This window comes from Cherax quadricarinatus, chromosome 46, assembly GCF_038502225.1.
Source record: "Cherax quadricarinatus isolate ZL_2023a chromosome 46, ASM3850222v1, whole genome shotgun sequence".
NCBI classification, from domain to species: Eukaryota; Metazoa; Arthropoda; class Malacostraca; order Decapoda; family Parastacidae; genus Cherax; species Cherax quadricarinatus.
The window spans coordinates 30,273,293-30,288,186 of NC_091337.1; positions in this window are offsets into that span (position 1 = coordinate 30,273,293).

Sequence of the window (14,894 nt, forward strand, 5' to 3'; positions counted from 1 at the left end):
GTGTGCTGGAGGAGGGAGGACCAGGTTGCACCTGTGATGGACAGTGCAAGTGCCATGGAAGGACATGGAGGCGACTTAAGGGTGATAGAGGTGGAAGGCCATTGTGAGGACTCCCAGGACAAAGATATGAGACTGAGGGAGCTACGAGGAAAAGGGCGGCGGTGTCAGATTTAGACAATGTTCTGACGCCGACGCAAAGGCCGGGGAAAAAGGCATGGGGCTATGGTACCCAGAGTGACTCTAAGAGAGGGCCACAACAGAAGGGGGGGATGGTTGGGAAGGAGGGTGGAGTACGTGGCAAAGACAGTGCTCAGGGAAATGGTCAGAAAGGGAAGAATCTTGAAATGAGGTGGGGAGGGAATCCTTAAACTGGCCTCAGGTGTGTAACAATAAATATTAATGGTCTGTGTGATGGTGTTAAACGTGAGTGCTTCTGGGTGTTTTTGAATAGATACAAGGTTGACGTAGCTTTTGTGCAGGAACACAATTTTAAACTTGGTCGTGAATTAGTAGTGCCTGGGTACCAGGCTTATGTGTTGCCATCTGAGTGTTTAAAAGGAGGAGTGGGCGTGTTGATCAGGGAAGTGAGACCATTTGTATTGCACAGGAAAGAAGGGGGGAGGGGGGAGAGTATTGTGTGTGGAAGGATGGTGGATGGGAGAGAGTGGCGTTCGTGTGTGTGTATGCCCCAGCAGAAAGTGACGTGAAAGTAAAAATGGATTTTGTGCGGGAGAAACTTGTGTACTTCCTACGCACATTACCGTCTGTGGCGATTGTGGGGGGGGAGGATTGGAATTGTGTAGTTAAGAGGGTAGATGTGGAACCCAGAAGAGCGGGATATTTTTCCTCAGTCTTAGGGGGCCTGTTTAGAGATCTTCAGTTATGTGATGCTTTTGGGGGAGGTCTGTGGGAGATGGAACATACATACTTTTATAAGGCGGGGATACACGGCTCGTTTAGACAGGATATATTTATCTCAGAGGGTTTTGGTAGTCTTTTAAAACTATTGAGATGGTGTCTTCCGATCATAGGGTGGTAATAGTGGAGGTGGGGTGGGATGCTTTGGCTTGTAGGCAGGGAAGCTATTGGAAACTGAATACGATGGTTTTGGGGGATGGGGAGAGAGTGGAAGGTTTTGCAATATTTTGGGAACAACTTTGTGCAGAGAGAAGGACTGAGGAGGATGTGGTTGGATGGTGGGATAGTGTGGCTAAGGTAAGAATGCATCAATTTTATGTGAGGGAGGGCAAACACATTAATCAATTGAGGTATGGTTTGTCAAATTACTTAGAATCTAGATTACGGGATTGTTACGCAGGGGAGGGGGCGGTGGTGGGGGTGTACCCTGTGGAGGAAATACAAATGTTGAAGGACAGGATAAAGGATTTGCAAGAAGAGCATTTTGCAGTGGTATGAGTACAAGCGGGGCTGGATGAAGTACTCTGGGGCGAAAAGCCATCGGCTTGCGTGCTGCGAGGACAGAAGGTACGACAACAAACGACTACAATACCGGGATTGCAAGTCATTTCTTCGGTGGGTTTTTATCGAGAGGGTCAGGTATTATGGGAAACAACGGGGATGGGTGTGTATGCAGATAGATGGTTTGAGGAGTACGGGAAAAGTAGTGTCGTGGATGGCCAGGTTCTTGGGCAAGTATGCGAGTACGTGCTGTGCAAACTAGGGCGGAGTGATCGGGAGGCACTGGGTGGGGTCATTTAGGAGGTGGAAATATGGAGAGCCCTTATGGACATGAGGAAGGGAAAGGCATCCGAGATAGATGGTTTACCAAGCGAATTTTATGTACAACACTGGGGTCTGCTAAGGGGTTTCCTAGTAAGGTTAATGAATGCCATAAAAGACGGAGGTAAGATGGGAGAATCGCAGGCAACGGCGGTGGTGGTGTTGGTCCCGAAGGGTAAAAAGCAGAGTACCCTTCGGGATTACCGAACCATTTTGTTGCTTTGTGCTGATTATAAGCTGTTTGCGAAAATTCTTGGGAATAGGCTTAAATGTGTTGTGGGGAGGGTGGCGTTTGGGTCTCAGTTTGGGCTGCCAGGTAGGTCAATGTTCGAGGGCCATGGGATCATAAAGGGGTTTCTGGAGGACATGGAAGGGAGAAGAGGGGCGTTGTTGGCATTGGATTGGCAAGGGGCTTATGACAGGGTGGAAAGAGGGGCTTTGTGGGATATTCTCCTCAGACAGGGGTTTGGCGAAGAAATAGTGGGGTGGGTGGATATGTTATACTCAGGAGCGAAGGTAAGGGTGCAAATCAATGGGTGTGTGGGGAAGGGAGTCAACATGGAGTGAGGGATTCGGTAGGGTTGTCCAGTATCGCAACTTTTGTTTGCATGTGTTCAGGATCCTTTTTATAGGGTGGTGGAGGATCGTCTAAGGAATAGGGAGGGGGGAGACGGTGTGCAGAAGCCTTGGCCTGGCTTGGTGGGTTATGTTGACGATACAACTATTTTGGTGTGTGAGGAGACACAGTTAGAAGTTTTAGGGGAAGTTGTACATATGTTTGGGAGAGCTACTGGGATGAAGATAAATCTGGAGAAGTCAATGATAATGGGGCTGGGAGAGTGGGCAGGGAGATTTGAATGGGGATGTGATGTGTAGCTTCGGACTGGGAGTCTAAAAATCTGTGGTGTCATATATGAGACTGACCTGAGTACTGCAAGGGTCAATAATTCGAATAGGATGGTGGAACAGATGCAGTGACGTTTGGGAATGCTGCAACCTCTCCATTTAACCCTTAGGCAATGAGTGACTGTTATCAATGTATTGCTATATAGTAAAGTCTGGTTTGTATTGGCAGTGTTACCGTTAACAGGAACAGCGATCACGAGTATTCTTAGCATGGTGTTCAAATTCTTGTGGGGTTCAGGGTGCAACTGGTTGCAAAGGGTGGTAGTGATATTGCCGGTATGTAAGGGAGGGTTGGGTTTGTTGGACTTGAGAAAGTGCGTGAAATGTGTGTTCATTAAGAGGGAAGTGATGCATGCAGGTGGATGGAGGAGGGGGGCAGCTAGATAAGGTACATGATCACCTACGGAAATGGTATGAGGGAGCGGAAATGAAGGAATGTGAAAAAGTGTTACGTGCCTTAGTATTAGCCAGGGAACCAGGAAAAGTAAAGGTGGGAACTTTGTGTAAATTGTTAGAGGGACATGCAGTTGTGCCGGTTGAAGGGATCTACCCCATGTATGCATGGGATGTCATATGGCAAAGATTTAATAAATTAAGGATACGACCTATGGCAAATAAGGTTATGTATCGTTTCCTACATGGTATATTGCCAACGGGAGCGATGCTCCGAGATAGAAGGGTCATCGAGGGTGGGGGGTGTAGCAGGTGCAGTGGGGAAGAGACTGTGTATCATGTTTATTTTTGTGAAGGTATGGAGTGCATCAGGGTATGGATGAGTAGGGTAGCGGCTAGGGTGGGGGTCAAGGTGTGTCGGTATTGAGAGCGTTGAGTCTTGATATGAGTGGGGTGGATGAGGGTGTGGCAAGGGGTTTAGCATACATAATCGTGGGCTACATATCTGTTTTGTGGGGTATGAGGGGGAAGGAGGGTGGAGAAGTGCTGAGAAGGATTTTGGCGGCGACGTTTTATCGAACTTTGTGTCACAATAGAGACATATATGGGAAAAGGTGGGGTTTTTTTTTTCCGAAGGTTATAGAGGACTAACAATAGGGAATTTAAGGGCGTTATAATGGGTTTTTAACAGCCGGGGTGAGTATGTTGGTAAAGGGGGGGGAGTCAGGGGCATTCAACGGGCTGACCTCCTCGGGTGTGAAGTGATGGGTGGATGGGTGTGACTGGAGGTACACGTGTGGAACTGGATGTGATGGTGTGAAAGATCTATTTTGTTTAGTTCCCTTGTTGGGGAAGGTATAAATGAAAGATTAAATATATAACATTTATAAATATATAACATTTATAAATATATAACATTTATAAATATATAACATTTATAAATATATAACATTTATAAATATATAACATATAAAATATGTAACATGAATTTTTCTTTGGTAGTGAATGATGTCCCGCTTGTTACTGTTCTTCAAGTGAATTTTAACTTCAGAGGGATTTCCTTTCACTATGTTCCTTGAAACATTGAGGTTTGGAAATTTTTGTAACGTTTTCCTGTACTTTTTTTTTTATGTAATTACTTATTATGTAATCATGTGTAAATAAGGAGTAGTAACATAAGAACATAAGAAAGAATGAACACTGCAACAGGCCTACTGACCCATGCGGAGCAGGTCCATGTCCCCCCCCCCCCCCGGATTATCCCAATGACCCGCCCAGTCTGGTCATCCCCACTCAAGGATGGAGCACTGTACCAGACCCAGCAGCACAAGCTAGTCAGGTCCAACTCACACCCACCCACACCCACTCATGTATTTATCTAACCTATTTTTAAAACTACACAACGTTTTAGCCTCAATAACTGTACTCGGGAGCTTCTTCCACTCATCCACAACTCTATTACCAAATCAGTGCTTTCCTATATCCTTCCTGAATCTGAATTTTTCCAACTTGAAACCATTGCTGCGAGTCCTGTCTTGGCTGGAAATTTTCAGCACGCTATTTACATCCCATTTATTTATTCCTGTTTTCCATTTATACACCTCGATCATATCCCCCCTAATTCTACGCCTTTCGAGAGAGTGCAGATTCAGGGCCTCAGTCTATCCTCATAGGGAACATTTCTGATACATGGGATCATCTTTGTCATCCTCCTCTGTACGTTTTCCAGAGCATTTATATCCATTCTGTAATACGGTGACCAGAACTGAGCAGCATAGTCTAAATGAGGCCTAACCAAGGATATATAGAGTTGAAGAACAACCTGAGGACTTCTATTATTTATACTTCTAGATATGAAGCCAAGAATTCTGTTAGCTTTATTGCGAACATTAATGCACTGTTGTCTCGGTTTTAGGTTACTGCTAACCAGAACTCCTAAAACCTTTTCTCAATCGGTAGTATTAAGATCTACATTATTTAGTTTATATGTGGCATGGTTATTTAACTGTCCAACATTTAGAACTTTGCATTTGTCTATATTAAACTGCATCTGCCACTTCTCCGACCACTGCCTCAGTCTATTCAAATCATCCTGAAGTGCTCTAATGTCCTCATTAGAATGAATTGGGCGGCCTATTTTGGTGTCATCAGCAAATTTGCTTATGTCGCTATTTATTCCCTCATCTATGTCGTTTATGTAAATTGTAAACAACAACGGGCCCAACACTGACCCCTGAGGAACACCGCTTGTGACGTGCCCCCATTCTGATTTCTCCCCATTTATGCAAACTCTCTGCTGTCTATTTGTCAGCCATGCCTCTATCCAGGAAAAAATTTCTCCTCCTATTCCGTGTGCCTTAAGTTTCCTCAATAGCCTCTGGTGTGGAACTCTATCGAAAGCCTTACTGAAGTCCATATACACAATATCATCATTACCATGATCTACCTCCTCAAACATCTTAGTGAAAAATGTTAGTAAATTCGTAAGACAGGAACGCCCCTTTGTAAAACCTTGTTGAGAATCATTAATCAATCTGTGCCTGTCAAGATGGCTACGAACTGCTTCGGCAATTAAATTAATATTCATTGTATATTTATTTGTATGTAATACTAGTTAGGCACGTGCTAGAAGGCAAAGAGAAAGTCTAGTCTGGTGGAATGTGTGTTGAGTTTTGGTATGTTTGTATGTGGCGTATTAGATGTTGTAAGGAGTTTGGTGTTGTTATCTTATTAAAATCAAGATAAAACATTTGGATAATCTTATTCATGTCATAGCTTTTGATTCTTTTAAAATATTTACGTATCCTAGTATGTTACTCATAATGTAACATGAGGTGTATTTTCTTGTTTTTTCAGCATGAACTTCACGTTATGCAATGTTGTTATAAAAGTTTGTTTTTCATGGTTGTTACATTAATATTGATATTATATATTGTGGGTGTATATTCTTATACTTATAAAGGTGTATGGGTGTATAGGCATGTAATGTTTATATCTGTTTTAGTCTGTAATTTTATGTTTTTGTGTTCTTGATGTTCCTGCATCACCAACTATTGGTAAATACTCTAAGTTTTTGATGAGGACAGGTATGACCCTAAATTAGAATAATTAATGATATGTTTCTTAGAACGGTGAATGTAAATATTTAAGGGGGAGCAGTGTCAGCTGTGGCGACACTGGCAATAATAATTATTGTAAAAGGGGGGGGGTGTAGGATATGTTGTGGGTTGTGTATCTGGTTGTAATTTGGCCATTATCTATAGTGTTTGTTTTCTGTACTGGGATTGTGTAATGGAAGTTATTGTTAATATCCAGTATAGTTTTTAATTTTATTATACTCTTGTGCATCCTTGTATTTGTTCTATGTTTTAAATAAAAATATAAAAAAGAATTTTTTTTATAAATAGCGAAGTCGATGAACCTGGTCCAGGTGATGAGTGAGCAAAGATGTTTTCAAGGTATTTTTCGTACTCCGTGGGATTACCTCTAATGTTAGTTGGTCTGCGCGATCTTTTGATGGATTCTCTGCCCTCCTCTCATTTAGTGGTCTTTTAGGATTTCGCTCATTTCCTCTTATTAAAGGTCCAATTTTACACGTAGTTCTTAGCTTATATTTTGCATAAGTGTTTTTTGCAATATTCTGTGTGGCCTTTCGTTCCCTTTGTGCTTGTTTGTTACGGCATTTCTTTCTATATTTGATCATCTAGGTATCCTTAATGGTACAAGTTTAATTCAGACCTTGTATGCTTGTGTGTGAGGATTTATGGTGTTCATGACTGTTTCCCAAGATATGTCTGAGGCTCTTGGTAAATTGTGCCCCTGTCAGTTCTATGGTTGTTGAAGTTAAACTTACTGAACATCCTTTGATACATTATTGCTGGAGTTCCCCAACTCTGGCGTTATGCTCGTTTCTGCTTCTGTGATGCTGCGGTCTGAGTATATAGTTTTTGTGATTGTTTTGTCTCTGATTAGCTCCTCGTTCTTTGTGAAGATCAAATCCAGTTTGGACCTCTTTGTGGAAAAAGGGAAATGTAATTAATGTGAAATCGAAGAGCAAGCAATGATCAGTAACTACAGATCAGTGTTACTCGTGATAATTACTGGCAAAAATAAATGGGACAATTATTTCATGACAAATGACAGCATTTTTTTTCTGTTGTCACTTTTACTGTGACCCTCAACCTGGCTTCAGAAAATTATCATTCTGTAGTTATACCTCAAAAATTGCTCTTGCCATCGACCGGTACGAAACCGGAGAATCTTGACAGAACTGCAAGCACTTGGAGCTTCTTATTCATTGGATGGCATCATTCTTCATAGAACTGTGCTTGGTTCAGGATTGAGGAAAAGTTTCTTCAGTGACCTCCTTTACCTCATCCCAGATTTCACTGCCAATGTAAATGACAGCATTCTAGCATTTATTTATGCAACACATAGCCATTAGGCTCGCCAATTAACAGCTTACTGTTGCAAAAACCTAGAGAAAGTGATAGTAGTACATTTTCTTCTGAGAAAAACACTTGGTGTTGATTTCTTTATTGCATGATACTGTTATTGAAGGTATGATAAGAGCATATGCACGGTTGTTAGAGCATGGCGATGAAAATAATACTGTAGGAGTGAAATACGACTCCGAATCGTTGATGAAGAATTATGTGGTAAATCTTGTAAGCCAAGAAGCTAACAGCACTAAGGCATATCTCACACCTGCTTGACAATAAAGGCTGCAAATTCTACAATAAATGCACTGGAAAGCACATGTGCAACACTTGGGTATCTTTATTGAGGAAACGTTTCGCCAACCAGTGGTTTCTTGGGGACTAAAGTGTTGCACAAGTGTCTAGTTCATCAGACTGTCGGTTCACTGAAGCATTTATCTACAGATTCGCTTGTAGACGTACAAAGAAGGATCAAAAAGTTGTTAACACGTAGCAGAAATTTTTCCTACTAGGATATACTGAGGGAACTGAATCTGCACTCCCTGGTAAGGCATAGAATTAGGAGGGGATATGACTGAGGTGTATAAATGGAAAACAGGATTAAATAAAGGTTGATTTAAATAGCATTTTAAAAATATCTAAACAAAATAAGATTCGCAATAATGGTTTCAATTTAGGAAAATTAAGATTCAGAAAGTATATAGGAAAGCATTGGTTTGGTATTAGTGTTGTGGATGAGTGGAAGAAACTCCCGAGTAGCGTTATTGAAGTTAAAACGTTTTGTAGCTTTAAAAATAAGTTAGACAAGTATACAAGTGGGTGTGGGCGGGGGTGAGTTGTAGTTGCCTAGCTGGGGCCAGTAGATCTGCGACAGTGCTCCTTCCTTCTTAAGTGGGTGTGACTTGGACCCGCCTAGCATAGGCCAGTAGGCCTGCTACAGTGCTCCTTCTTTCTAATGGTCTTAAAGGTGAGCTCCCGTCTTGAGTTTGCACCACTTTCGTGGATTACTTTTCCCTTTCATATATACTACTACCAGATATGAGCAAGAACTGTACAAGGTGACTTTTCTCTCGACTGAACCAGACTTGCGTAGATCTATCATTTCAGCGAAGCTTCCAACTCCAGAATTAGGTGGGTGGCTTCAGTATTACAATGTTATTAAGCCTTTGTCGTTTTATTAACGAACTGGTGAAGGAATTTGGACGTCATTCTAGCATGCTTCAGAGAGGCCCTTTTTAAGACCATTATTTTTCCTATGATTTGTTTTCCGTATCCATCATAGTTTTTATGAATGGCTTTAATAAATAGCTTTTATAAATTTTAAAAAGTGTGTCTAAACAGTTATTATTCCCACTTACGACTGTGAACCAGGAGTTTTCCAAACTTAAAACTGCAGTGTTTCACGTCTCTCCTCCTCATATCACACAAAGAAGTTCTGTCTCTGAGTAAGGGACGCAGTAAGATGTCTGGAATCACTATAATTTATTTCATGCTCAATGACAGGGCTTTAGAAATTATAGAAAAGTGAGGCTCTTAGGGCTATAAGAACGACATTTAAGGTCTAAGACATGGCTCCACTTTGCTGATAGTGAGATGACTAATTCTTCATGACAAAATTGACAAACTATAAAGCAGCATTTTAGGCGCATCCTTGTCAAGAACATCACTTAATCTGCGACCAGTCATTCTTCAAATGACCAGAGTTACGAGCATATTCACAAAATATTAATGAAACATACTGGAACGAGAGACTGCTACTAACAAAGTATCTCGAACATACTGGAACGAGAGACCGCTACTAACAAAGTATCTCGAACATACTGGAACGAGAGACCGCTACTAACAAAGTATCTCGAACATACTGGAACGAGAGACCGCTACTAACAAAGTATCTCGAACATACTGGAACGAGAGACTGCTACTAACAAAGTATCTCGAACATACTGGAACGAGAGACCGCTACTAACAAAGTATCTCGAACATACTGGAACGAGAGACCGCTACTAACAAAGTATCTCGAACATACTGGAACGAGAGACCGCTACTAACAATCTCGAACATACTGGAACGAGAGACTGCTACTAACAAAGTATCTCGAACATACTGGAACGAGAGACCGCTACTAACAAAGTATCTCGAACATACTGGAACGAGAGACTGCTACTAACAAAGTATCTCGAACATACTGGAACGAGAGACTGCTACTAACAAAGTATCTCGAACATACTGGAACGAGAGACCGCTACTAACAAAGTATCTCGAACATACTGGAACGAGAGACCGCTACTAACAAAGTATCTCGAACATACTGGAACGAGAGACTGCTACTAACAAAGTATCTCGAACATACTGGAACGAGAGACCGCTACTAACAAAGTATCTCGAACATACTGGAACGAGAGACCGCTACTAACAAAGTATCTCGAACATACTGGAACGAGAGACTGCTACTAACAAAGTATCTCGAACATACTGGAACGAGAGACTGCTACTAACAAAGTATCTCGAACATACTGGAACGAGAGACCGCTACTAACAAAGTATCTCGAACATACTGGAACGAGAGACTGCTACTAACAAAGTATCTCGAACATACTGGAACGAGAGACCGCTACTAACAAAGTATCTCGAACATACTGGAACGAGAGACCGCTACTAACAAAGTATCTCGAACATACTGGAACGAGAGACCGCTACTAACAAAGTATCTCGAACATACTGGAACGAGAGACCGCTACTAACAAAGTATCTCGAACATACTGGAACGAGAGACCGCTACTAACAAAGTATCTCGAACATACTGGAACGAGAGACCGCTACTAACAAAGTATCTCGAACATGCTGGAACGAGAGACCGCTACTAACAAAGTATCTCGAACATGCTGGAACGAGAGACCACTGCAAGCAAAGTCTAACATGCTAGCTTTAAAAGTAATTACCATTGCCACTGATCTCCAGTAAGGTACAACATAGCTTGACAGACGTCCAATAATAATGGGCTACAGAATATAGCGAGTAGCAGACTAAGCTGAAAACAAAGTAAGGAGTTATGGGCAGAGCCTAGCAGGTAAGGAGTCACTCTTGGTGGCAGGAAGTAGCTAGGTAAAGTGAGTGGGAATTAAGATGCTAGGTATGGTGAGTGGAAATTAAGATGCTAGGCATGGTGAGCGAGAATTATGATGATGTGTGTGGTGAGTGCGAGTTAAGATACAAGGCGAGATGAGTGGGAATTAAATGCTAGGCGGGCGAGTGGGAATTATGATGTGAGTGGGAATTAAGATGGAGATAGTACCTTTCATCCTGATGTGAAGGACCTGGGAAGTTGCAGGCGAGCCGTGGATGAACCTGACGGCTTCCTTTTATACTGACTCCCAGCGTCGGTGGGAATTTTCTTTAGCTAATATTAGCATAGGTGAAGTATAATCATTTACTACTACTACTACTGCTGCTGCTGCTGCTGCTGCTGCTGCTGCTACTATTACTTACTACAACTTCTACTACTACTACAACTACTACTGCTGCTTCTACTTCCACTGCTTCTACTACTACTACCTACCACCACTACTACCACCACTACCACCACTACTACCATCACTACTACCACCTACTACCACTACTACCACCACTAATACTATTTACTACTACCACCACTTCGATTACTACTACTACTTACTAGTGCCACCACCACCATTACTACTACTACTGTTATTACTACTACTACTGTAACTATTACTACTACTTCTACTGTTACTGCTGCTACTACTACTGTTACTACTACTACTGTACTACTACTACTGTTACTACTACTACTGTACTACTACTACTGTACTACTACTACTGTTACTACTATTACTACTGTTACTACTACTACTACTACTGTTACTACTACTACTGTTACTACTACTACTGTTACTACTACTACTACAACTACTACTACTGTTACTGTAACTATTACTACTACTTCTACTGTTACTGCTGCTGCTGCTGCTGCTACTACTACTTTCACTACTACTACTACTACTACTACTACTACTACTGTTAATGCTACTACTGCTACTGTTACTGCTACTACTACTGTTGTTACTACTACTACTGTTACTGCTACTACTACTACTACTACTGTTACTGCTGCTGCTACTGCTATTACTACTGTTACTGCTGCTACTTCTACTACTGCTACTGTTACTGCTGCTACTTCTACTACTGCTACTGTTACTTCTACTACTACTGTTATTTCTACTACTACTGTTACTTCTACTACTACTGTTACTTCTACTGTTACTTCTACTACTAATGTTACTGCTACTACTACTACTACTGTTACTGCTGCTACTACTGTTACTGTAATTACTACTACTGTTACTGCTGCTACTACTACTACTTCCATCTACTACCACTAGTACTACAGTTGCTACTGCTGCTATTACTACTACTAACTTCTACTACTACTGATACTTTTACTAATACTTCCAACTACTACTACTACTGATTCTTCACTAATACTACCACCTCTGCTACTACTACTATTACCACCCCTCTCATGCTCCTCCTCCTCCCTCTTCCCATTCTTCAGACAGGCTTTCCCTGCCTCTTACTCTCCCAGTTGTGATTTAACACTGGTCAATAACAGATCTATACATCATACTAACGTTCTTCTCCTTAGTGCGGGGTTTTGGAGGAGGCATCTTATATAGCCTAGTCTGATTATTTATGCATTAGCACTATATTATGGGTTATAAAAGCAACAACCCTGATAGCAGACAATCAAAAGAATTAATAACATCATTTTGAGTACGCAAACTGAATAGTTTGTTATATGAATGAGACTAAAAGTAACGTATAGTAGTAAGAAAGGCTTCAAGAGGCCCTGGACCAAGAGATGTAGACCATGAAAGTTCTTGGAGTAGAAGACAGACGGACAGAGTGCACGGTCTTGCTCTCCATACAAACAAATGCACTTATGGCCCTGGCTGCAGACTGGCTTATGAAAAATGCAAGAAGTCTAAAAATACGTGTGGCAGGTGGCAGCCAACGTGTCGAGGTCAGGAAAATGGAACAAAACTTGACATAAGAGAGAGAGACAGACAGAGAGAGAGACAGAGAGAGAGACAGAGAGAGAGGCAGAGAGAGAGAGGCAGAGGCAGAGACAGAGGCAGAGACAGAGGCAGAGACAGAGGCAGAGACAGAGGCAGAGACAGAGGCAGAGACAGAGGCAGAGACAGAGGCAGAGACAGAGGCAGAGGCAGAGGCAGAGGCAGAGGCAGAGGCAGAGACAGAGGCAGAGACAGAGGCAGAGACAGAGGCAGAGACAGAGGCAGAGACAGAGGCAGAGACAGAGGCAGAGACAGAGGCAGAGACAGAGGCAGAGACAGAGGCAGAGACAGAGGCAGAGACAGAGGCAGAGACAGAGGCAGAGACAGAGGCAGAGACAGAGGCAGAGACAGAGGCAGAGACAGAGGCAGAGACAGAGGCAGAGACAGAGGCAGAGACAGAGACAGAGACAGAGACAGAGACAGAGGCAGAGGCAGAGGCAGAGACAGAGACAGAAAGCATTAAACCAGAACTCGGAAAGATAGAATGCTAAGAATATATCTCAACGAATATATATATATATATATATATATATATATATATATATATAATATATGTCGTGCCGAATATGTAAAACTAGTCAATTAGCAAGAACTCATTTAAAATTAAGTCCTTTCTAAAATTTTCACTAATACGTTTAAAGATATATTTTTTTCATTAATGTTGATGCAAAAATTTAGAATTTTGCACCAAAAGAATCTTAGGAAACTTACCAAACCTTATTATAACAAGAACAATTTATTTTAGCCTAACCCAACTAAATGTATTTTAGATTTGTTTACAGTAATTTAATACTAAACAAACACACTGAAATATATTTTTTTCGTTAGGTTCAGAATGATTTTGGCGAAATTATTGCATACACAAATTTTCACTTGTCCTATATGGCAAGATGAGCGTTGCTATTTAAGCCAAGATCGCAAGTTCTGCCTATTCGGCACGACATATATATATATACATATATATATATATATATATATATATATATATATATATATATATATATATATATATATATATATATATATATATGCAAAACAACCACTGTGAAAGAATAGAGAAATTCCAAGTGCTTTCGTGACTACTCACATTATCAAGAATGTGAGTAGTCGCGAAAGCGCTTGGAATTTCTCTATTCTTTCACAGTGGTTGTTTTGCATATAGTGTGTATATATATATATATATATATATATGTATATATATATATATATATATATATATATATATATATATATATATATATATATATATATATATATATATATATATATATATATATAATGCCGTGCCGAATAGGTAAAATTGGTCAGGTAGCATGAATTCATTTAAAATTAAGTCCTTTCTAAAAAAATTTCTTATACGTTTAAAGATATATTTTTTTCAATTATGCTAATGTAAAAAATTAATAATTTTGTACCAAAGGTACAAATTATAGAGCCAACAAGATTGGAGAATACGATGGACCTCATCTACACTAACAATGATGATCTGATACTAAATGTCATCATATCAAAAACAATATACTCAGATCACAACATAATACAGGTCTAGACATGTATGTGCGGGGCCCCAGACCGACAAAATATGATCAGTCACGAGGGAACCTTCACCAAATTCAACTTCAATAACAAAAACATAAGGTGGGACCAAGTAAACCAAGTCATAAATGATATAAACTGAGAAGATAGACTAAGCAACACGGATCCTACCCTATGTCTAGAACAAATTAACTCTGTGGCACTTGAGGTATGCTCAAGGCATATTCCCTTAAAGAAAAGGAGGAGAAGATGTAAACTAGAAAGAGAAAGGTGTTCCCTATACAGGCGAAGGCAAAGACTAACAGCGGCTACAAGAGGCCAATATATATGAAATACGTTGGGAGACACTGGTCAGAAATAGCAAACATCGAACTAAAGCTAAAGGAATTCTACAGTAGTCAAGAAACGCGAGAACTAAAAGCCATAAATGAAACTGAAAGACGCCTAAAGTATTTCTTTTCTTATGCCAAATCAAAGTCGAGAACAACATCCAGTATTGAGCCCCTACTTAAACAAGATGCCTCCTACACAGATGACAGCAAGGAAATGAGTGAGCTACTCAAGTCCCAATATGACTCAGTTTTTAGCAAGCCGCTAACCAGACTGAGAGTCAAAGACCTAAATGAATCTTTTTATGGGAAAGAGAGAGAGAATTTGGAAGACACCCGCCTATCTGATAATATCCTGACTCCAAATGACTTCTAAAAGACGATAAATGACATGCCCATGCACTCTACCCCAGGCCCAGACTCGTGGAACTCCGTGTTCATCAAGAACTGCAAGAAGC